Raw genomic sequence first — 24,533 nt, forward strand, 5'->3', positions numbered from 1 at the left:
GGTCAAATACATTATTAACAGACGAAAAACAAGCTCTGGCTATGGCCAAGCACTATGAAGAAGCACTACAGCTAGTGCGAAACGTCAGCAATTTTTCCTTGTTCGCTGTGTTTGTTGAGCTGTGATGTGATTTTCCAATAAAAGAAAGTGGTCTTCTGAAGAGTGCGGCAGTCCAGAGCTTGTTTTTCGTCTGTTGCTAGTGGTAATAGCCAGCACATGTGGCTTCCCAGCCGAAGAGACAGTTTACAGCTTGCATGTGTGCTGCTGGAGCGGTGAGATCCCTTCTCCTTCAAATACATTATTGTTTTTGTGTTTTGTATAGGATTACATTCAATCACACTTTTCTTTCCATTTCCTTATTCAGTTATATTTATGAAAACATTATTTAAAAACTTGTCATTATGGTGATTTTTTTTAATAGAATCTCGAATTAATTAAAATAACATATTTAATGTGATTTATGACTACTTTTAAGTGTATTTATTGATTCAACTGATGTTGAATGCAGAGTTGAAATTTAGCACTCAGAAAGTCGAAACCTACACAGACGCTTTGGCTTTTTTGACAATGGATTGGAGGAAAAGGAGGAGGAGCAAGAGGAAGATCAGTCAGTCAATAAGGTATAAGGTTATCCCTGGACTATGTACAAATTTACATTAAATTCTAATTGGTTTTTATGGGATATCCCCCTTTGCGCATTTATTTTAGATATAGCAAGTACCCATTATTTGATTTGAGCGTCATTAGCTTATATGACTCATCTCCCAATCTTTGTCAGTCAAACAAAATCCAATTGTCAAATACGTAATGCTGGCTTTAAAATGAAAGGATACACTGGGTTAGCTATGAGTGGTATATCATTGGTTAATTAAAACCTCACTGCTACAAACTGTCATGTGCAAAGCACAGTCAAACCTTTTTTAAAAAAAAGATATCCGCTGGTCTAATTTTTAACACAAATCCAAATAACAAGGGATTTAATGGACGTACACAGAACTGTACAATTGATCCCTGTGTACCCCTGAGCCATCTGTGTATCCAGATCCGCTGTTTGACAGCACCGATAGAGCCCAACATTACAGATACATCATTGATTCCAGATTGCTTACAACTGTTTTAGGATTCTGGGTCATCATCAGTGCAGTCCATGGAAGCAATGGTTACTATAGTGCATGTTTTCCCCCACCTCATTCCTCAAATACCCCCAACAGGCCGTGTTTTGTGAAATTCCCTCTTATAAAATAGCAGTCATAAACACCAAGCCAATGACATTGATTTAAAGTACCTGTGTAAGATGAAAGAGAACCTGAAAACCTGACCAGTTGGGGGGGGGGGGGGGGGGGCGTAACTTGAGGACCAGGGTTGGAAACTACTACTGTAGCATAAGGTTCTGGGAACAATAAAAGTTTATAGCGAGGTGGACCCATAGGAACAAATATGTATGGCACCACCCACTATCCTAAAATTATTTTGATGCCTTATTGTGCATCACACTTGCTACTTTAAGTCCAACTCCCCATAACTATCTAGTTGGGCTTTCACATTACAGTTAAGAAAAGAATATATGATAATATGATATGATAAACATATTTTATGGCTTTTTATATGATTTTTTCCACGTTTAGCCCGCAGTTTCATACTTGTTAAATTCTTACCTCCTTGCTGCTGTGCTGTTGCTGGACCTGTGGTTCTACTAACATGTGCTGTCATTTTATGTGTTCACCAATGAACGTTGCCTGCTCTAGTGTGGATTGTGTTGTGGTCCAGTGTGGTCCAGTCCATGTCTCAGTCTGCTTGTGGGCCTGGCCTACTTCACCCTGCAAGTGGGGGTACCTGTCTTTCAGAGCACACTCCTCAATCCAGGCAGGGACTGCGGTCATGTGAAAAATCTAACATTAAGAGATTAATTTAGAGATGAGCCTTTACACTGTGTGCAGCAAACATAGCGCAGACCCCATGCGTGCAGTTAACTCTTTCACTTCTGTACCTATGTGATCAGGTCATGGATCTCCTTTCCGTTCCAGTTGCTACTGGAAATCGATCATTGGGGAAGGAGCCAGAACATCAACGCCTTCATTAATAGAGGAACTTCCAACTTTACCGGGGACCACACCTAACCACTGGTTGCTTTGGGTCTTGAACTTGTGCTTGGTTACTCATAGCAACTACATTCCTTTTCATTGTCTTGCCAAGTTAATCCTTTTGTAGTGACCTTATACATCTTTGTATCCTTGTGCTTTACATACCCTGGTTCTGTAGATATGCCAGAACCAACATGCACCCCTTTAATAACTTCAGACTAGGCTCAGAACAGTTAATACAACTTTACTAAAAGAGATTCCAAAATGAACAGCGTCCAATCCTCAACCACAACTATAGCTGTGCGGCTGCCCAGGTATACCTCTGTGAGGTTGTTGTCCATGCTGGTGTTCTCCATGTCTTGGATGGTCTGCAGAACCCTAGTGCCTCTGATGAACTGCAATGTGCAGCAGCCCCCTTCACAGCATGAGCCAAGACCACAAGTTGAGCTGAGAGCCCTGGACCTCAGCTTTCCCCCTTTTTATATCACAGAAGGGTTGGTTGAGACCAAAAAATCCCAGGAACTGAGCACACACACATACTTAACTCTTTCCCTCCAGCCTAGGTCAGTCTCCAACTAGCTAAGGCAGAAATAACAGCCTGCCTACATGCTTCTCTGTATATATCATGCTCAGTGCAGCTTGTGTTGCCCGAGAAATTTCCAAGTTTTTTTGCTTCCACTTTCCCACGTATTACTTGTATTCGGTGTCTCACTTTCCGTGTACTGGCCCTGGCTTTGTCTACCATTTTTGCTTGCCTGCCACCTGCACTGACCACAGGTTGTTTCTCGGATCCTCTTCTATCTCCTGCCATCTGTACTTTGCACACACGAGTGATCTCCGCATCTTCAGTTAGGTGTACCTGGGAGCACCGACCTGGTTCTAGTTTGCTGCAAGTCCATCCCCCCACCATCAGGGGCCCTAGAGTAGAAGCAAGTTGGGGCTTAGACTCCATGCCTCAAGTCTTCTACAAGAACTCACTACCACAGGAATCTGACAATTTTATTTACACTTGAACGGATTTTCATATTACGTTTCTCATTATCCTTAATTCCCTGAATATTTATAATGTATAGGTTAATAATAAAAACAAATTTCAAGGAGAATTCAGTGCTATAGTTACAGGAATACCATAGAGAGATCCACAGAATCTCTATTGTTTAGAGATAAGAAAAGTCTAGTAATTAGCATTAAGTCAGTTAAAGGGCCCAGGACTCTTGAAATATAGAATGTGTAGAAATCTGGCCATGAGAGTAATGGGCTCCACATTCCAGATTTCTCCAGGGACACCTGAGGTCAATTACACATTTAATTAACAGAAGACAAAGGTCACAAGTCTCTCTCTTCCTATAAATTCTGGATAGACAACTCATGAAAAGTTTCTTTCCACTGTCCACCAATAGGAAACAAATACCGTCTGGACGAGGAAGTAAATGCATTTGGAGAAATCTCATAAAAATACTCATGCATGAATGCTGCTGGTCGTGACTAGTAATAAAAAAACACATGGTTATTCCATCAGCCCACCTTTGTTATAAAGCGTATTATTAGTGAATGTACCAAACTAAAATGTACAGTATGTTTGCATTTAGTTATACACCAGCTGAAACGTAATTTATTACTTAACTTCTTCAATACAGGGTGCTTGCACCCACTTTCTGCCCATTTTCAGCTTTCAGCTCAGTGACACTTTGAATGACAATTACGTAGTCATGCTACACTGTAACCATGTGAATTTTTTATCATTTTCTTCACACAAGTACAGCTTTCTTTTGGTGGTATTTAATCACTTCTGTGTTTTGTTTTTCCCCCCCCCCCCAAAAAAAAAAGAAAGAAAGATTAAACAATTTGAAAAAAAAATGAAAAGCAAAAAATGGACGGATATAAGCAACAAGAGGGATGCTCGATAGTGTAGTATTTTTACAGATGTTTATTGATAACAATATAGTAAAAGGCAGGTACTCTCATTAATAAGTATCAAACTGGCAATAAAAAAACAAGCAGCGAGCTTGCCCACGTCACTTCCGGTATCTAGTATTCCCGACGCGTGTTCGTCACAGTCAGGTGGATAACTAGGGTCTTTTTATGTGCATGTTAATTAGTGTATACGACGGCCATTTTCTTGAAGTTCTGTTCGTCGGAAGTCGAATAGCAGCCATTTTTGGATCGCTTTGGTCGCCGGAAGTAGACCATCTTTTTGGTGGAAGTTTGGCCAGATTCATGCAAACTTCCATTCCACAGCCATTTTTAAGTGGCTTGTATGGATGGAAGAGGCACGGCATCCATTTTCTTGAGGATACTTGGCCACAATATACTTACAGATATTGTGCAAAAACGAGTAATACATAACAATAGTGAGAGACGCTGAGAGCGGCCCAGAACCCGGAAAAATAGTAAAAATAAAATAGACAAGTGTTCATTTAATAATAAAAGCCATAGCTGGCCATAAATGTGTGATTCGGGGAGAATTTATCTCCCTTGCGGCTAGGAGACAGAAGCACAGGGTGATTCGAATCGATAAATTGTCAAAGACCATTCATTCACTAGAATTGCTACATAAACGTACATTAGCGGAAAGCACCTTACATACACTACAGAAGGCCAGATTAGATCTCTTGGAAGAATTAAGCATACCAATCAGAAGGAAATACGTCCTTATGCAGCAAAATTTCTATGAATTTGGCAACAAAACAGGAAAATTCTTAAAAGGAGAGCGATGTCCACAATTCATCACATAGTTGACCCAAAAGGACATAAGATTGAATCCCCATCTGGAATAGTGGAACAATTTAAAAAATTCTACTCAAATCTCTATAACCTCCCTCACCATCCCTCAGCAGAAACGCACCACGACAGACTTAAAAAGGGATTTTCTGGACGACAATTGTCCAGGGAGTATTCCTGAAGAAGTGGCTATAGATTTAGAGAAGCCAATAACGAAAGAAGAAGTCTTAGCCGCCCTTAAACAGCTTAAACCGGGTAAAAGCCCTGGCCCAGACGGCTTGCCTACACTTTATTATAAAACCTTCTCGGATACACTTATTCCTCATATCACTGACACATTTAATAACCTTTCTAACTCCCCCTTGATCCATGCGGAACTCCATGAAGCACATATCACAATGATACCGAAGCCAGGGAAGGACGATTCTTTGGTCCCCAATTACAGGCCTATATCACTTAAAAACGTAGATATGAAGATTTACGCAAAAGTTATAGCTAATCGCATTCTCCCTTTATTACCCTCCCTGGTCTCCTTAAACCAAGTAGGTTTCGTTCCGGGACGGGAGGCGCGGGATGACACGCTAAAAGCGATTAATGTCCATCGGTGGCCATCCACATCTCGAACCCCGGGCTTCTTTCTCTCGTTGGATGCGGAGAAGGCGTTCGACAGGGTGGCTTGGGATTACATGTTGGCAACACTCCGAAAAATGGGCTTCAAAGAACGTGCCTTGCAATATATCATGGCCCTTTATTCATCCCCCACACCCAGAAATAAGGTTAATGGTCACCTGTCGGACGCCTTCTCCTTGTCCAACGGAACTAGACAGGGATGTCCCTTGTCTCCAATTATATTTATTTTAACGATTGAACCCATGCTTCATAGGCTTTGAACAAACGTGAATGTTAAAGGAATTCAAATAAAAGATGAGACTTACAAAGTGGCAGCATATGCTGACGATATGCTCTTATTTCTATAGGACCCAATCATCACTATACCCAATTTACTCCAAGATTTCGCTCAGTTTAATACGATAGCGAATCTCCAAATTAATTTCAATAAGTCGAAGGCCCTCAACGTTACCCTACCTGACACGGTGCTGAATCAATGCCAAACAAACTTTCCATTTAGTTGGGAAAAACACGCCATCACTTATTTAGGAATTCAATTACCGACCAAGTTGTCAGATCTGTATCCCCACAATTATTTACCACTGCTCAATTCCATTAGGAAAGATCTGCAAACTTGGAAAATACCTACGATCTCGTGGTTCGGGAGAGCTGCGATTTTAAAAATGAATATCCTCCGCAGAATCCTATACCTCTTACAAACAATTCCAATCACCCTTCCTCACACATTTTTTGCGACCTTTAAAACTCTTTGCTCCCAGTTTGTATGGGCTAACAAACGCGCTTGTATAAAGTGGGAGAAACTGACTTTGCCCAAATTACAAGGGGGATTGGGAATACCAGATCTGAGAAAATACCAATGGGCATGCCAATTGACTAGAATCATGGATTGGCACATTCACAGACAGAACAAAGCGTGAGTAGTGACTGAGGAGTCATTCGCTCACGCTCCGATACATCTCCTCCCGTGGATAAACACTGACTCTGCCCCGACAACAATCACATTTCACCCTCTGCTAAGCACTACACTTAACACTTGGAAAATGGTATGTCACAAAACAAAAATTTCTTCTACTCACGGCCCGCTTACCACACTAGAACACAATCCGGAATTCTCTCCAGGTATTTAAGACCGATATACCACTGATGATGTCACTAGAGACTTCGTGAGAGCAGGGTCCTTTTTTGACAAAGGACGAATGCTCACATTCCAATCTTTATTGACTAAATTTCCGGACAGGAATATACCCTTCTTTCATTTCCTTCAAATCAGACATTTTCTACTTAACAAGTACCCTGCAACTATGTGGTGCAGGGAATTGACTTCATTTGAAATGCTTTGCACTAGAAAAACTCCACAGAGACATCTCATTTCTGAGCTCTAGGCTCTCCTCTTCCCTACAACAAATTGCTTAGCAGACTCAGTACACGAAATGTGGGCGTCGAATCTAGGCCTGGAACTAACACAAGATAATTGGGAAAAGATATTGATAAACATTCACAAAGGCTCTAGAAATGTGTCCGTACAAGAAAACGGCTTTAAACTTTACTCCCGGTGGTACAGAACTTCGGATGTTTTACACAAATGCTACCCTACAGTACCCTCTCTATGCTGGAGATGCGGGGAAGCAGTAGGCACCATCCTACACATTTGGTGGAACTGTCCTGTTCTTAGCCCCTGTACACACGGTCGGAGATTTCCACAACCAAATCCGTCGGATTTTGCCCGTCGGATTTTGTCCATCGGATCTTGTCCGAAACTGTTGCATACACGCGGTCAGACAAAGTTGGCGAAAAAATCCGATCTTTCAGAACGTGATGACGTAATTTCGTTACGATGGGACTACATTCAGGCTAGTAGCCAATAGCTTTGATGTAGGAATTTGATCTGAGCATGCGTGGCACTTGGTCCGATCAAAATTCTCTACACATGATCGGAGTATGTCCGATCAGCCCAGTTGGTCGGGAAATATTTCCAACATGTTGGAAAATTGGGTCCGACGGATATTCCGACGGAATCAGTCCGATGCATACCACACACAGTCGGATTACCTGACGACACGGTCCGATAGGACACATTCCGACGGATTCTCCGACCGTGTGTACAAGGGCTAAGACCGTATTGGCAGGCCATACACCAGCTCATCTCTAACATAACAACCTTCACACCAGACTTCACGCCAGCACAATACTTACTTCATCATACAGTCATGCCCCAAAGTCACTACAAAAAATCTGTTGTAATACACTTAGTCAATGCAGCTAAATTGTGCATTCCGGCTTTCTGTAAATCTACAACGACACCCAGTATTAAAGACTGGATACGCAGAGTGAAAAAGATAATGGAAATGGAAGGAATTACACACCAACTCCATGACACTTCACCCAAATTCACCAACACCTGGGCATGTTGGATACACTTCTTTGCAGAATACAAAAGTTTAATCAATAACTAAGGGTTTGACCTGAGGGTGCTTACACTAGGTTCTTTTGAGGGCTCCCTACTCCACGAAAAAGCTACGTATTGATCTTAGGAGGTGAACTCATATTTACCCCCCTTCTTCCCTCCCACTCTTTCCCTTCGCCTCTCCCCCCCCCCCCCCCCGAATAATGATGCAGGTCGTCATTTCTTGTGCTTTTAGGTACGTAACAGTTAATGCTCGCATTCTATATAAAACAGATAAGTGATTGGTAGAGTCTTCCTATCTGGTCACTCGAATTACACAGCAAGGCACACTCCAGCTAATAGCCTCTCCCACCTGTATAGGGGTTCTACGAAGTGAGTTGTTAACATAGCTCTCGCCCCGTGAGAGAGGGAGTATATAGTCCACAACTAGACAGTTAAAGGTTGTGTTAAGCAATATTATTGAGTTACCGTTTTTGTTTTAAGACAATTGTTAGGAATCAACCGGTCTCACTGTGGCTTGGACCGAACTACAAAGACTTCTCATATGATAGCCGAAAAGGCTACCCACTATCCACTATAGGACGTTCCTATTGCTTATGTTTCGATGTACCAGGTTTGCATCTTTTGACTTGTTTGTAACAAATGTCATGTACCTACTGCTTGTGCTGTATGTTTCTAATCTCTTAATAAAAAGATTTCTCAAAAAAAAAAAAAAAGCCATAGCTGGCAGGATGGACTTTAAAACCGAAATTAAAAACAAAGCAAAAAAAAAAAAAAGTAAAAAAAAGAAAGAACCATGATGCGATAGATCGTAGTAAGTCATACACAGGCCGACCCGATCACAATATTGGTTAAAAAAATCATATAAATATATAATATAGATATACACCAGAAATGATGTTAATTGATAATAATCAGCAAAAAAAACGGAGAATGCAGATAATGATAAACGTGATACAATAATTTAAAATACTATAATTAATTTAAAAAAGGAGAAAGAGGATAAAGAGAGGAGAACCTATAGGAGGTGTTAAAGTGGCCATATGTAGGTACTAAAATCTAAAGATGACTACAATAAAGACGAAAATGCACTGTGTAGAGGAGGATCTGCGGGGTCACAAGAATAAAAGGTATTAAAAATCGTTGATAAAACAATTGAGGTCAAATTCTATGTCAAGACCCCGATGTGAAAAAGTATCTAACGTAAAAATCCACTTTGATTCGAATTGGCTTAATGTTCTGACTTTATGACCCCCACGCCAATGTTTCACATAGGGCTCTATCCCCCAAAATTTTAATTGCGTGGGATCTTTGTTGTGGTGAGTGGCAAAGTGTCTTGATACACTATGCTCATCAAAACCTTTGATTATATTTTGCATGTGTTCTTTTATACGGATTTTTAGGGGTCTTTTAGTGCAGCCTATATATTGGAGCCCACAGCTACAGTACACTCCAGAGCATAAACTGCTCCCTCTGTATTACAAAAGATAAATTCTTTAATCTTATAAGAGTTACCTGTACTTGTTGATGTAAAGTCATTTTTCTTTTCATTTTGGACATTTAGTTTTTACACATGCATAGCACCGTTTACAAGATGAAGAAAGTCAAACCTCTACTTGGGGGATCTGGGATACTTTTTACGATTTTGTTGCAAATGGTAGGGGCTCTTCTGTAGATAAATTTAGGAACAGCAGAAAAGATGTCTTGCAGATGTTTATCTGCCAAAAGGATACTCAAGTGCAGTTTGATAATTCTTTAAATGTGCTTGTGTTGAACGTTGTAATCAAAAGTAATGGGTATTAAATATTGAGGCCTCACATTTTGGTTTGTCTTTTATTAAATCCTTGTGGTCCATCTCTGCTACGTCTGCTATTTTCTTGTCGATATATTCATTGTTGTAGCCCTTCTGCATAAATCTATGCTTCATATTATCTGCTTGAATTATAAATGATTCTTTGTGGGTGCAGTTACGTCTTAGGCGCATTAATTGTCCTTTTGGTATGTTGTATAGCCAACTCTTGTGATGAAAACTCTCTAGGGGCAGATAGCTATTTCGATCTACATTCTTGAAGTGCGTTCTAGAAGAGAGAACTTTATCTTCTTGAATAATCTCAAGGTCTAGAAATGTAATTATTTTTTTGCGTATCTTCCAAGAGAATTTGGTGTTACTATCATTTGTATTTAGTTCTTCAAGAAAATTTGAGAGGTGTTCTCGATCGCCTTTCCACAGGATAAAAATGTCATTGATGCATCTTCTATAAATACATAGACCTTCTGGAGTGTTAGAAAATACTCTGTCCTCTTACCATTGCACCATAGAGGCCTGCTACACTCGGAGCAAGATTTTGCTCCCATGGTAACACCCGTTTTCTAAACATAATAATTACGATTATACCAGAAATAGATATTTTTTAAGCAGAAATAAAAGGAATTTCACAAGATATTTCCTTTGGGCACATGGTAGGGTAGTATGTTTTCTAAGCCCCCATTTCACTGCTTCTCATGCTTTATAGTGTAGTATGACCGTGTATAGGGAAGCTACGTCTGCTGTAGCTAACCACCATGGTCCCCCAGTTCTTGGGATATTTTCCAGTATTTGTAGAATTTGTTTTGTATCTTTCTCAGTCTTCTGTACTGCTGGTTGCAAATAAAAGTCAATATATTGCTCTAGCCTTGCTGTTAAAGAATCTATCCCATTGACTATAGGCCTCGGTAGAAGGTTTTTTTTGTTATAAAATTTTAAAACGGGTAATTTTTGTCCGTCATTGATCTACGCTGATGAGGCGGCAGTAATGGGCACTGATGGGTGGCAGTGGTGGGCATTGATCGGTTACACTGATAGGCAGCACTTCTATGTGGCAATGATTGGAACCACTGGTGGGCATTGATAGATAGCACTTGTGGGCACTTTCAGGTTCCAATTATGAGGCATAATTGCCTCTTCCATTTCGGGACTGATGTCCCTTTAAGGTGAGCCGGTGATCGGCTTTTTTTTTTCTCCTCCGCCATCAGCGTAAGGAGAGAAAAAAAAATGATCACGAGCTTTGTTTTGATCATGTGATCAGCTGTCATTGGCTGACAGCTGATCACATGGTGAGGGGCCCTGCAGGGCGTGCGCAGGGAGCGTGCACAGGGGAGGCCGTCATATGACGACCTCCTGGGAATTCACAACCTCGCTGTAGCAGTCATTTGGCCATAGCGCGGATGTCAGGTGGCTAAAAGGCCTTTTTCACGGACATGTTTAATTTTTATCTCATTCACCTATGAGAAAGATTTGCATTATGGATGCTTTATCACGATTATTTTATTATTACGTTTATTTGAAGAAGGACAATGAATAATGTGTGATATATATATTTCACCTTGTGTTTAAATATCTGTGCTTATAGACTACAAAGAGTTGTTTTTTTACTAGTGTCTTCTAATCCAGGGCACTTTTGCACTTTAGTTTCATTTATCTTATCTTGTGATTATTATTGTGCTTTGTATTGGTTTTTAGTGTTTCTAATTTAGAGCACTTTTGCACTTTATTTCTAATTTGGACACATAATCTTTGTACAGCGCAGCACTATCTCTATTTTATTATTTACCTGGGTTCTGACATTTCCCTCAGTGGCTGCAGCAGAACTCACTGTATTTATTTGGTCAGCGCAGGGATGTCTCTATCTTTTTATTACAGCCTGAGTACAGGGTGTAGATTTCCTGTCAACAGCATTTCTGCCTGTTGCCTGGACCGATCCTTTTTCTTGTTTGCTAAACATGTCTCTGTCTGCTGCCTGGAACAATCCTTTGCTTGTTTGCCTGTAATCGGGAGCGGTGATCAGTGTCGTGTCACACACAGTTAGAATCCCTCCCTAGGACACACTTAAACCCTACAGCCCCACCTAGTTGTTAACCCCTTCACTGCCAGTCACATTTATACAGTAAGTGCATTTTTAATTGCACTGATCGATGTATAAATGTGAATGGTCCCAAAATCACAGCAAAAGTGTCCAATGTGTGCGCCATAATGTCGCAGTCATGATAAAAATCACAGATCGCCGGCATTACTAGTAGAAAAAAAACGTATTAATAAAAATGCAATAAAACGATCCCCTATTTTGTAGAGGCTATAACTTTTGCGTAATAACACTTATGGCGAATTTTTTTTACCAAAAATATGTAGAAGGATACGCATCGGCCTAAACTGAGGGAAAAAAAAGGGTTTCTTTAATTTGTTTTTGGGGATATTTATTATAGCAAAAAGTAAAAAATAATGCTTTTTTTTTCAAAATTGTCACTAATTTTTGTTATAGAGCAAAAAATAAAAACCACAGGAGGTGATCAAATACCAAAAGAAAGCTCTATTTGTGGGGAAAAACAGATGTCAATTTTGTTTGGCAGCCATGTCGCACAACCGCGCAATTGTAAGTTAAAGTGTTCAGTGCCGAATCGCAAAAAGTGCTCTGGTCTTTGGCCAGCCAAATGGTCCGGGGCTTAAGTGGATACCTTTGACAATATAGTGTATCTACTGTATGTATGTGTTGAATTTACATCCATTGGTGCCTTCCTAGAAAGTCTCCAGTTTTTTGTTTTTTTTGCCACAATAATGTACAAAGAAATAAAATAAACAAATTTTCACTGATGAAAATTGGGAATTCTATCCCTTCAGTGCAGCGCATTGGTGCCACCTGTCAGTACCAGTGTCACCTATTAGTGCCCATCAGTGTCGCCTATCTGTGTTAGTACTGCCTCATCAGTACCAGGGCCGGACTGGAAATAAAAACAGCCCTGGAAATAATTTCACACCAGCCCCATAGCATTATTATACCAGCCCAACAATATAGCGTCATTATTTTCTTGTTAATAAAAGGGAAAACCATACATTTTAACGTACATTTGAAGAGTATATTACATATAGATAAGACAGATATGAAAGCACATACAACTGACAACTGGGACTCTGGGAATGTGGTGGGGGCTCTGGTGAGCAGACCACCTTCTGCAGAAATAATACACTAAGGTAAGGGGGGGGTTACTGATATAAGGGGGAAACCTTTATATCAGTGCCCCTTTACTTTACTACATTCACTCACCCCTTACATCAGTGACCCCCCGCCCCCCTCAGACTGGCCTGGCGGCGCTGTCACTGACCTCCTCTCAGGTAGACCGTGAAGGGCTCAGTTAGTCGGCTCTGGTTTTATCCTATAGTCTCCTCTCCACAGTCCACACACATCTGACTTCTCCCATGACCCCCATCCCAGCGGTGCTCCCACTCTTGACTCCTCTCCAGACTCCCTCGGAGACTACAGACAGGATATAAGACAAGAGAAGGTCAGAGGTTGCGGACATGATACAAGAGATGGGTAGAGCCTGCGGGCATAATACAGGAGATGGTCAGAGAATGCAGACATGGTACAGGAGATCAATGCAGCCTCATTGTGCCCATCCATGCAGCCTCACTGTGGTCATCATTGCAGTCTCACCTTGCCAATCAATGTAGCTTCACCGTGCCCATCATTGCCGCCTCACCGTGCCCATCATTGCTGCCTTACTTTGCCCATCATTGCCACCTTACCGTACCAATCATTGCCGCCTCACCATGCTAATCAATGTAGCATCACCGTGCCCATCATTGCAGCCTGTGCCCCTCATTGCTGCCTCACCGTGCCAATCATTGGCACCTTACCATGCCAATCAATGTAGCCACACCATGCCAATCAATGCAGGCTCACCGTGCCAATCATTGCTGCCTCACCACGCCAATCAATGTAGCCTCACCATGCCAATCATTGCCGCCTCAGCATGCCAATCAATGTAGCCTCACTGTGCCAATCAATGCAGCCTCACTGTGCCAATCAATGCAGCCTCACTGTGCCAATCAATGCAGCCTCACTGTGCCCATCATTGCCGCCTCACTGTGCCAATCATTGCCGCCTCACCGTGCCCATCATTTTCGCCTCACTGTGCCAATCATTGCAGATTTACTGTGCCCCTCATTGGTGCCTTACTGTGCCAATCACTGCCGCATCACTGTGCCAATCAATGCCACCTCACCAGTTAGTGTCAGTGGATTACGTACAGGCACAGCGCGCATCTCCTGCTGTGTCATGGAGCTCAGTGTGAAGTCACACTGTGACAAAGGTCCCACCCTCCTCCTAGACCAAAAATGCTTGTACGGCAAAGCCTTTTTGATTGTTATTTGTGGTTTCTGATCATGCGCAGTCTTGCATATCTGATATTTCTCGTACGAAAGCAGTACACATTAAACAAAATTAGTTTGTTCTGTTTATGTACAAGATATATTTTGGAGTTTGTCCCTTGGGAAATGTTTATTTGCAAAGTCGGAATCGGATGTCGAAAGTTGTGTACACAGTAAACGAAAATTATACTATCGTGCCAGAATTTTTCTTCCGATTTTCTCATAGTGTGTGCAGGGCTTTAATGTGAGCTAAAATATTTTTTAATAAACTGCCCTCTAGATGGTGCTTCCCTTTCTATGCACACACACGCAGGAGCGGGGGGGGTAGAAATCGCACCGCATTCCTGTTCAAATCGCATGCGATTCTATGTAGTGTGATTTGAGCCCATTCATTTTGTATTGATGCAAATTGCACTGCAAAGTATCGGTTTTAGTACCGGGAGCATTTTCACGATTACGAGTACCTGTGAAAATACTCGGTATCGGCACAGATACCAGGATTGGTACATCCCTATAGGGTACCATAAATAAAAGTAACATTTCTCATCGCTTTTTTAACACACACCTCAACAACCCAAAAATCTTCCTTCTGTTACAGCTTTCAGTATAAAAAGAACCTTCACTTGTGAACACAACTCCATGTGTTTGCAGTAACAGAAAGAAGTCACACAGGTGGCAGGAAACAAATAACAAGCCACATGCTCATCAGAACAGTGCAAGTATGTAACCTCAGCCAAACAGTAGGTCTAATTATGCCCTACCCATTATAGACACATGGCCTAAGATTAACATCACCATTCAACTGACAGTCCAGGTTCGTTAGGGAAAAATACATGCCATCCAAGCCAACTATATACAAATTGCAAAGATTTTTTAGCAAACTTATTACAAATTTGCTTCTGTTTTGTAGACACTGAGCAAAACCACTTCAGCACATATGCTCAAATTATAAAAAAAAATTCCGCTAAGTAACTGTCTTTGCTATCATCGTACATTCAAATGTTATGTCAGAAATATTAAGATTTGAAAAATGAAATTTGCATGGACATACTGATGTAGCACCCTGGTTTTTAGGCAGGGTTGCTAGTAAATTTACCTGCCAGGTATAGCTTCATTGGCTAATTGTTGAGGATCAGTTGATTTCACGAAGTCTTTAATTGCTGCACTTCTCTCATTTGCCGCTAGGTGGCCGGGTACCTGGTGGCATTAGATATGAGAAGGGCAATGCAAGGTCAGATTATGGTTATATGGGGTATCCCAGCCAAAGTGCAGGGGTTTTCTTAAATCCCTTGGCCTGCTAGGAGAACCTATATACTTGGGTGGAGTCAGGTGATGGGAGGTTCTGTGCCACCTGGACGGCTGTCTGGGTGGACGTGTGTTGTACTGCCAGGGCTGCTAGGCCGGAGATTGGGCCTATCTTGGGCACATCTGGCTGCTAGGCTGTCTGAGGGCCTAGCCGGAAGCAAGAGAGCAGTGCAGGGTTGGGATTGCGGCTTGCATTCAAACCAAAAGTGACGGTTCCGTTGGCCGGAGAACCTGTCGTGGTCAGAGGTAGAAGGAAAGCTGTCACCAATAAGGTGCCAACCACCTTGTTACCAGGGACAATAGTCAGTAACTGAAGCAAGTACCAGAGTAGCATTCTCACTATCTATGAACAGTGAAGAATCGGGAAACTTCAGTGGGTATCAAGCCAGGGACCCAGCCAGCAGAGGCGACGATTGCAGAGCAGCCTTGTGTGTCAAGCCAGGGACCGAGCAGACCAGAGTGGGTGAAGCATCTTGAATGCGAGGCTAGGGACCCAGCAGAGAGGCAGGGGTGATACTTGAGGAACATACCACCGTGAAGATTGGAGGAGCTCAAGGGATTCAGTGGCAGTGAATCAGCGCCAGCGGGTCTAGTGAGAGACAGAGCTCAGTGGGCTGAAGAACTACAAAGGAGTGACTGTAGTGGAAGTGAAAGAACTGTTGTGCTTTGTGTTAGGAACTGTTAAAGACTGTTGCCATAGGAGACAGCATTCCTCCATGCACAGAAGTGGCTTCTCACTGGATGCCTTTCCCTTGCATGGCTGTCCTCCCGTTGAAGTCTCTGAGTCTGCCAATTAATCTTGCAACTACCTAAGGGTGTCCTGGCCCTAACCATGTCTCCCCCAAAGATTCTTCAGAGAAAAACTCTTTTGCATTCAAGAAAGGTCTGGCGCCCAATAAGTTTAACTACCTTGCACCCACTATGCCTCACAACCCAACATATTCAGAAGGATGTCTGCTATCTCTGTCCCTGGAGGATTTTAACTGGCTGCTGGGCACCAAAAATATGACACTGCTCAACCTTCTCCTTCCTATCTGCTGGTCCATATCTCCCTCTGAACTCCCCTCCTCTTCCTCTCTTGTGGGCACTCATGTGACATCACTAGACACGTAATCATCAACGTCACCTTCCCCGCCGCTATAATTAGAGATCTCGGCGTAGGCAGCAACAGCGGGGACCAACCTCCTCCTTGGGCTGATCTGGGTACTGTCGTCAGACTGCTGAGTAGCGGTTGTTGCTACCTCCTCTTCCTGATCCAATGCCAAGAGTGGCTGCGCATCGGAAATGTCTTGATATGAATCTGAAAATAATTCCTGTGACTCAAGCGGAAGGTATATGGTGGTGGTGGTGGTGGTGGTAGTGTCTTTGGGGGTGCACACAGCAGAGAGTGAAGAAGAGGGTGCAGATCGAGAGGATGAGGAGGGTGCAGAAGAGTAAGGCTGAGTGAGCTACTCAACCAAGTCTGGTGCGTCCTTTGACGTAATCGCACGCACCTTCTGCAATTTGCCACTTTGGTCAAGCCTGCTGCTCCTGCCCTACCCCTACCACCCCTGTGGAAGGGCATGCCTCTTCCTCTGCCTGTCATTTTTTAAATGACCCTGTGACAAAAGTCTCTAGAGAAGTGCAGTATGTATGTGGAAGAAGGTATATAACCCCCCCGATTCAATCTGTGATTTTTGGGGGCCACTGGTCTATCACACCAGTTATAATACTTTTTTTTTTATTGCGTTTGTCACTCTTTGTAGTATCGCTGCAGAACCGCTCAGCAGTCACAATGCTGCACAGTGGAAATGCACTATACTATGCTTTCTATATGTGCAAGTATTTTATACGTGTATTACACACCTCTATACTGCACACCAAATAGTACACCTATACCAGTCCTTAAAGGGACCTTTGTGGACCTAGTAGCTAGTGATTTGCAGACTGTCCCTCAGTCCCTACACTGATAAAAGACAGCTGCAGAGACGGGCAGTAATCTGCAGCACAGCAATGCACCAGCACCCTATATATTGTACACCTATACCAGTCCTTAAAAGGACCTTTGTGGACCTAATAGTAATAGCTAGCTAGTGATTAAACTGACTGTCCCTGCTGCACACAGCGTCCTGTCCCTACACTGACAAAAGACAGCTGCAATCACCAGCACAGCAGTGCACTGAACCCTATATACTGTACTACACCTATACCAGTCCTTAAAAGGACTTTTGTGGACCTAATAGCTAGCGATTTGTGCGACTACAGTCTGTCCCTGCTCCACACAGCAACCTCTCCCTACATTGACATAAGACAGAATGTAAAATGGCCGCCAGACCAGGTCTATTTATAAGGTAGGGGGTATGTCCAATTGTCCATGTGCTGAAATGTCTCAATTGGCTGTCCTGTACCCCATGATGGATGTGTCATCATGGGTCAAAGTTCTTTCACACTGTAAACACATATGTCCGCCGGGCAAACAGCGGCAATAGTCCGCCGATCAGGCGAATCGCGAACACACAGAAATCACTGCGAACCGACCGCCGGGCGAATAGTTCGGCCATCCCTAGACACCACAGCTCGTGGAAGTGACCGGGGGAGGACTCTTCGGAGGAGGGCCGGCAAGTGGCATCCTGAGAAGTGCCTGGTTACTGAGTTGGGAAGGACATTGACAAATTCACACTTTTCCAGTACCACAAAGGAAGCTTATGGTACGTTCCAGGTACGGTTGGAAAAAGGTTCCTGTATATTCTCAGTTGATTGTTCAAGTTTTGAGTCAACGTGCTGACTGCCATGATCTCTGGCTAGAGATCTGTTCAGCCTTGAAGTACCCAGCTGTGAGTGGCTACTCTCTGAGTGGAAATAGAGACTGTGTTGAACCTGCAGTTCAAGATGCCCGAGTTCTTCACTCGTGCCCTCTGTTCCCTTAGAGACTGTGTTTGTGAAAGTTCTACTGCAAAATAAACCTTTTTGAAAGGACTTCCTATGTGTCAGTGTACAAGTCATTGGGTATCAACCCGGGGAACCCCTGGACATGGAGGAGCAGGCCAGGAGAAGGTAACCGGTAAGCCCATTCAGTCAAGGCCGGCCTGCAATGGATTATGGCCGCTACAATAATGTAATCAGAACAGTCTCACTCAGTTGCGATAAAAGTCAATTGCCAGGCTCCACCTCTACTAGTTTTGCCACCTTCCACATGGCTATATCAGGAAGAATGAGCCAAGTAGTTGTGGCTGGACCAATTAATAAATGTACAGTATGGAAATAATCAATTACCTTGTGTAAAAACAGCTGCAGTGTTCAAAGGACTCTTGCACATGCGCAGTGAATGGGACTCGTGTTAGCATGACTCGATGTAAATAAACGTTGCGCTATTATGATGCACTTCCGGGTTAAAAAACGGAAGTCGTCAAGTCGTGACCATGAACTACCTAGAGCATCCTGGTAGTTCATTGAGAACTGCCAGCCAACAGACCCAAAACGGTATCGGTAGTTGTAGTTCTCCAATTCACAGAATTGTGACAGCAGGCGCATGGAGAAGATCCCCAAGCTTATCATCAGCATATTTGTTGGACATATTGTTTACTTCTAGTTGTCGCTTGCAAAAGGAGTATAGTATAACCTGTTTGCAACCAAACAACTTTGGGCACCACCTGGAGAGACAGGAAACAAAGGGGGAAGCCACACAGAGAGCAGAACCTGCTTCACAGAACTCTGAGATATGGGTATACAGTATCTCACAAAAGTGAGTACACCCCTCACATTTTTGTAACTATTTTATTATATCTTTTCATGTGACAACACTGAAGAAATTACACTTTGCCACAATGTAAAGTAGTGAGTGCACAGCTTGTATAACAGTATGAATTTGCTGTCCCTTCAAAATAACTCAACACACAGCCAATAATGTCTAAACCACTGGCAACAAAAGTGAGCAAGCCCCAAGTGAAAATGTCCAAATTGGGCCCAATTAGCCATTTTCCCTCCCCGATGTCATGTGACTCGTTAGTGTCACAAAGTCTCAGGTGCGAATGGGGAGCAGGTGTGTTAAATTTGGTGTCATCGCTCTCACTCCCTCATACTGGTCACTGAAAGTTCAACATGGCACCTCTTTGAGGATCTGAAAAAAAACAATTGTTGCTCTACATAAAGATGGCTTAGGCTATAAGAATATTGCTAAGACCCTGAAACCGAGCTGCAGCACAGTGGCCAAGACCATACAGCGGTTCAAAAGCACAGGTTACACTCAGAACAGGCCTCGCTATGGTCAACCAAAGAAGTTGAGTGCACATGCCCAGCTTCAAATCCAGAGGTTGTCTTTGGGAAATAGACGTATGAGTGCTGCCAGCATTGCTGCAGAGGTTGAAGGGGTGGGAGGTCAGCCTGTCAGTGCGTAGGCCATACGCCACACACTGCATTAAATTGGTCTGCATAGCTATCATCCCCGAATGAAGCCTTTTCTAAAGAGAATGCACAAGAAAGCCTGCAAACAGTTTGCTGAAGACAAGCAGACTAAGGACATGGATTACTGGAACCATGTTCTGTGGTCTGATGAGACCAAGATAACCTTATTTGGTACAGGAGGTGTCAAGTGTGTGTGGCAGTAACCAGGTGAGGAGTACAAAGACAAATGTGTAATGCCTACACTCAAGCATGGTGGTGGGAGTGTCACGGTCTGGGGCAGCATGAGTGCTCCAGGCACTGGGGAGCTACAGTTCATTGAGGGACTCTTTAATGCTAACATATACTGCGACATACTAAAGCAGAGCATGAACCCCTCCCTTCGGAGGCTGGGCCGCAGGGCAGTATTCCAACGTGATAACAACCCCAAACACACCTCCAAGAAGACCACTGCCTTGCTAAAGAAGCTGAGGGTAAAGATGATGGACTGACCAAGCATGTCTCCAGACCTAAACCCTATTCATCTGTGGGGCACCCTTAAAAATGGAAGGTGGAGGAGTGCAAGGTCTCCAACATCCACCAGATCTGTGATGTTGTCATGGAGGAGTGGAAGAGGACTATTGGACATTTTCACTCACTTTTACTCACTTTTGTTGCCAGCGATTTAGACATAATGGCTGTGTACAGTTATTTTGAGGGGACAGAAAATTTACACTGTTATAAAAGCTGTACAATCACTACTTTACATTGTAATAAAGTCTAATTTCTTCGATGTTGTCACATATATCACAAAAGATATAATAAAATATTTACAAAAATGTGATGGGTGTACTCACTTTTGGGAAATATTGTGACGGGAGTCACTTTGGGCAGGGGGCTTGTGGAACTGGGCTTACCTTAGAGAGCTCTGGAAACTCCTTGTTCACCTCCCCTGACCCCTCCTATCTGTAAGTGACCCTGTGTCTATAAGGGGCACAAGGTGACTGAGAACCATAGTTGTGTTTGCACTAACCCGACACCATACAGCCACACCAAACTCAGCATTTCCTTTTACTTCTGTTATCCTAGGTTCTATATGTGTGGTTTGTGTTGAAAGAATAAAGGGGCTCTTTCACTTGGGACAGTATTAGTTCTTAACAATATCCCTTTAAGAAAATATGAAGATAAATTCCACCTTTCCAACTGCTGGAATATTGTATGAGCTTGGTCTTATAAACTGTTGTAGACTCTTTACTAAATCGTTTGAGGTGTGGCTGCATGACATTGTTCTATTGTTTGTGTCTGCCTTTGGAGCAACCTATTATGGTATGTAGATGTGTTTCTAGAATAAAAACCAGGGGCACGGTGGAAGGGGGGGGGGGGGTGGAATTCCTCCAACAACCCTCCCTGCCTCCCTGCTGATAAGACAGTCTACTGATGAGAAAGTTGAAAGCACCTATGTGTCATATTACTTGAAAAAACTGGATTTCTGTACTCACCGTAAAATCCTTTTCTCCGAAGTTCATTGACGGACACAGCTCCTTTAATTCTTGACCTTAGGGTTATCATGCCACTTCAGGAGAGGACTAGGCAGAACATATAATACATGTAAAAAAACAGCAAGACTGCACAGCACAATCCAGGTGGTGGTCCCTCTGGCTATAACCCTTCACCCTGCTTCTTGCAGCTCAGTTTGTCAAAAATCAGTACAAACATAAATAGGAGGGGTGGGTGCTGTGTCCGTCAATGAACTTCAGAGAAAATAATTTTACAGCGAGTACAAAAATCCCATTTTCTCTTTCGTTCATTGACAGACACAGCTCTTTTAATTCTTGACCTTAGGGATGTCCCCAAGCAGTGTCAAAAAACGAGGGGTGGAAACAGCAAAACATAACTTCACCTACAACAAAAGGAACACCTCAACAGAGGAGTCGCCATCATAAACGGCCGCCATCAAAACCAGCGGCCAGCTTATGCAAAGGATGCGTTTATAACAAACTTGTAACTTAAAGAAAGGGTAAATTGCAACCTCACACATCCCCCTGCAAAACCTTGGGGCCAAAACAAGCCCAAACAAGCATCCAAGATGCTCTTGCGTCAACTTTGTAGAATTTAGTGAAAGTTCGAACAGACGACCAAGTCGCTGCCTTACACACCTGGGAGACAGGCGCTTGATGTCGGAAAGCCCAGGAGGTTCCAATTGCTCTGGTGGAATGAGCCATGACAGGAAAAGGCATAGGCAAAGGCATAGGCATGAACCCCAATCTGTCTGATCCACCATGAAACGGTGGACAACAAGACCGCCAAACCTTTTTTTGGACCAGCCACTGAGACAGAGTCTGACTTCCGGAAGGGAGCCGTAGCAGACAGATACATCCATAGAGCCCGGACCATGTATGACAACCATGTAATGTATAACAACCTCTTTCGGGTGTGTCAGCTTAGGACATGAGCTTTGGACAGCACAGTGGTGTAGTGGTTAGCACTCTCACCTAGCAGTAAAAAGGGTCGCTGGTCCTAATCCCAACCACAATACTACCTGCCTGGCGTTTGCATGTTCTCCCTGTGCCTGCGTGGGTTTCCTCCGGGTACTCCGGTTTCCTCCCACACTCCAAAAGACATGCTGGTAGGTTAATTGGCTTCTGTCCAAAATTGGCCCTAGTATATGAATGGGGACCTTGGATTGTCGGCTCCGTGAGGGTAGGGACCGATGTGAGTGAGAAATGTACAGGGATAGGGACAATTGTAGACACCCACTCAGGTTGAACTGGATGGACTGGTGTCTTTATTTAACCTTACTATGTAACTATATAAGAATGGTAACACGATGCACTCATTTAGATGGAATGCTGAAACCACCTTCGGAAGGAACGAGAGCTGTGGACATTGCACCACCTTATCCTTGTGGATGACCAGGTAGGGAGACTTTAATGACAAGGCCGCCAACTCAGAAACCCCCCTAGCAGATGTAATAGCCACTAGAAAGACTACTTTCTAAGAAATAATTAACAAGGGAATGTTCACAAACGGCGATATCTGAAGTGCCGATAGCACCAGATTCAGATCCCATGGGGGTAGCGGTGGTCGAACCGGGGGGGAAAACTTGTCGAACCCCTTGCACAAAAGCACTCACCAATGAGGGAGTCGCCAAGGGATGTTGGAAAAAGACAGCCAAGGCTGATATCTGTCCCTTGATGGTGCTTAAGGCAAGTTTCTGATCCACTCCTCGCTGCAAAAACAGCAGGATCCTGAAAACTGAATAAGTGCGCGGACGCCATCCCATCTCCTCACACATGGAGATATAAGCCTTCCATGTATGTTGGTAAATCATCCGAGAAGACTTCTGTGCCCTCAACATAGTGAAAATTACAGAGTGTGACAGACCTCGGTCCCTCAGCACCTGGTTTTCAACAGTCATGCCGTTAAAACCAGCGACGGTAAAGCCGGATGAAGTATTGGACCTTGCGATAGAAGGTCCTCTCACAGTGGAAGCCGCCAAGGAACATCCGCCACCAGTCATACTAGGTTGGCATACCAAGGATGCCGAGGCCAATCTGGGACAATCAGAATTACTGGAATCCCCTTGGCCTCCACCCTGCGCAGCAGACGTGGTAGAAGTTTGAGTGGGGGGGCATACATCAGCCGATAATGTCCCCATGGAGCCACCAACGCGTCCGACGCATCCGTCCAGGTGTCTCTTGTCCTGGACACAAACCTCTGCACCTTTGCGATTGAGCCGAGAGGCTAAGAGGTCCACATCTGGTGCGTCCCACCTTAGACAAAAGGAGCCTGAATACCTCAGAATGCAATGACTATTCCCCTGGGTCCAGCATCTGACGACTTAGGTAGTCCGCCTGCCAGTTTTCTATGCCCGGGATGTATATGGCCGACAGGCCTGGCACGTGTTGCTCTGCCCACTGGAGGATGTGAGCGACCTCCTGTGCTGCAGCTGAGCTCCTTGTTCCTCCTTGATGGTTGACGTATGCCACCACAGTGGCGTTGTCTGACTTGATCCTGATCGGACGCCCTTGTAGCCTCATTGACCATGTGGAGAGGCAAAGCATGATCGCCCGAAGCTCAAGCACATTTATTGGCAGTTGGGATTCTTCCTGCGACCAAAGGCCCTGGGCCGACTGTACTCCCGGAACTCCCCCAACCGGTCAGGCTGGCGTCCGTTGTGATCACCGTCCAATGAAGAGGAAGGAACGATCTCCCGGACCAAAGGACCGGAGACTTAAGCCACCAGAGAAGGGAATCCCTGACTAACTGGCTCATCGGAATTTGACAATCCAGGGATAATCTCCTTCTGCAGGACTCGAGTTTGAAATTGAGCGTACGGTACCGCCTCGAAAGTGGCTACCACGAGGCCCAGAACTCGCATGTAGAAGCGCAGCTATGATCACCTGCAGTTCACCAACAACTTCACCGCAGCTTGAAGAGTCTGCAGCTTGTCTGAAGGGAGAAAAACTCTCGCTTTGGAGGAGTCCAACAGCAAGCCCAGGTACTCCAGGCATTGAGTCGACACTAACACCGGCTTCTTTAGGTTCAGCATCTAACCAAACTCCTGGAGAGTCTGCATAGTGATCGTTACATATTCCCTTAATTCTGAGGCAGAAGCTGCTCTCGAGAAGAAGGTCATCTAGGTAACCCACGATTGCGATCCCATGTTGCCTTAACAGCGCCAGAATTGGAGCTAACACTTTGATAAAAACTTGTGGTGACGCCAGGCCAAAAGGGAGAGCCACAAACTGGTAGTGCTCTTCCGCGACTGCAAATCGCAGAAACCTCTGATGCTTGAGGCATATGGATACATGCAAGTACACATCCTGGATATCTAGGGATGCCAGGAAGTCCC

This window comes from Lithobates pipiens, unplaced genomic scaffold (genome assembly GCF_037356315.1).
Source record: "Lithobates pipiens isolate NorthernLeopardFrog02 unplaced genomic scaffold, aLitPip1_a1.2 Scaffold_1, whole genome shotgun sequence".
NCBI lineage: Eukaryota > Metazoa > Chordata > Amphibia > Anura > Ranidae > Lithobates > Lithobates pipiens.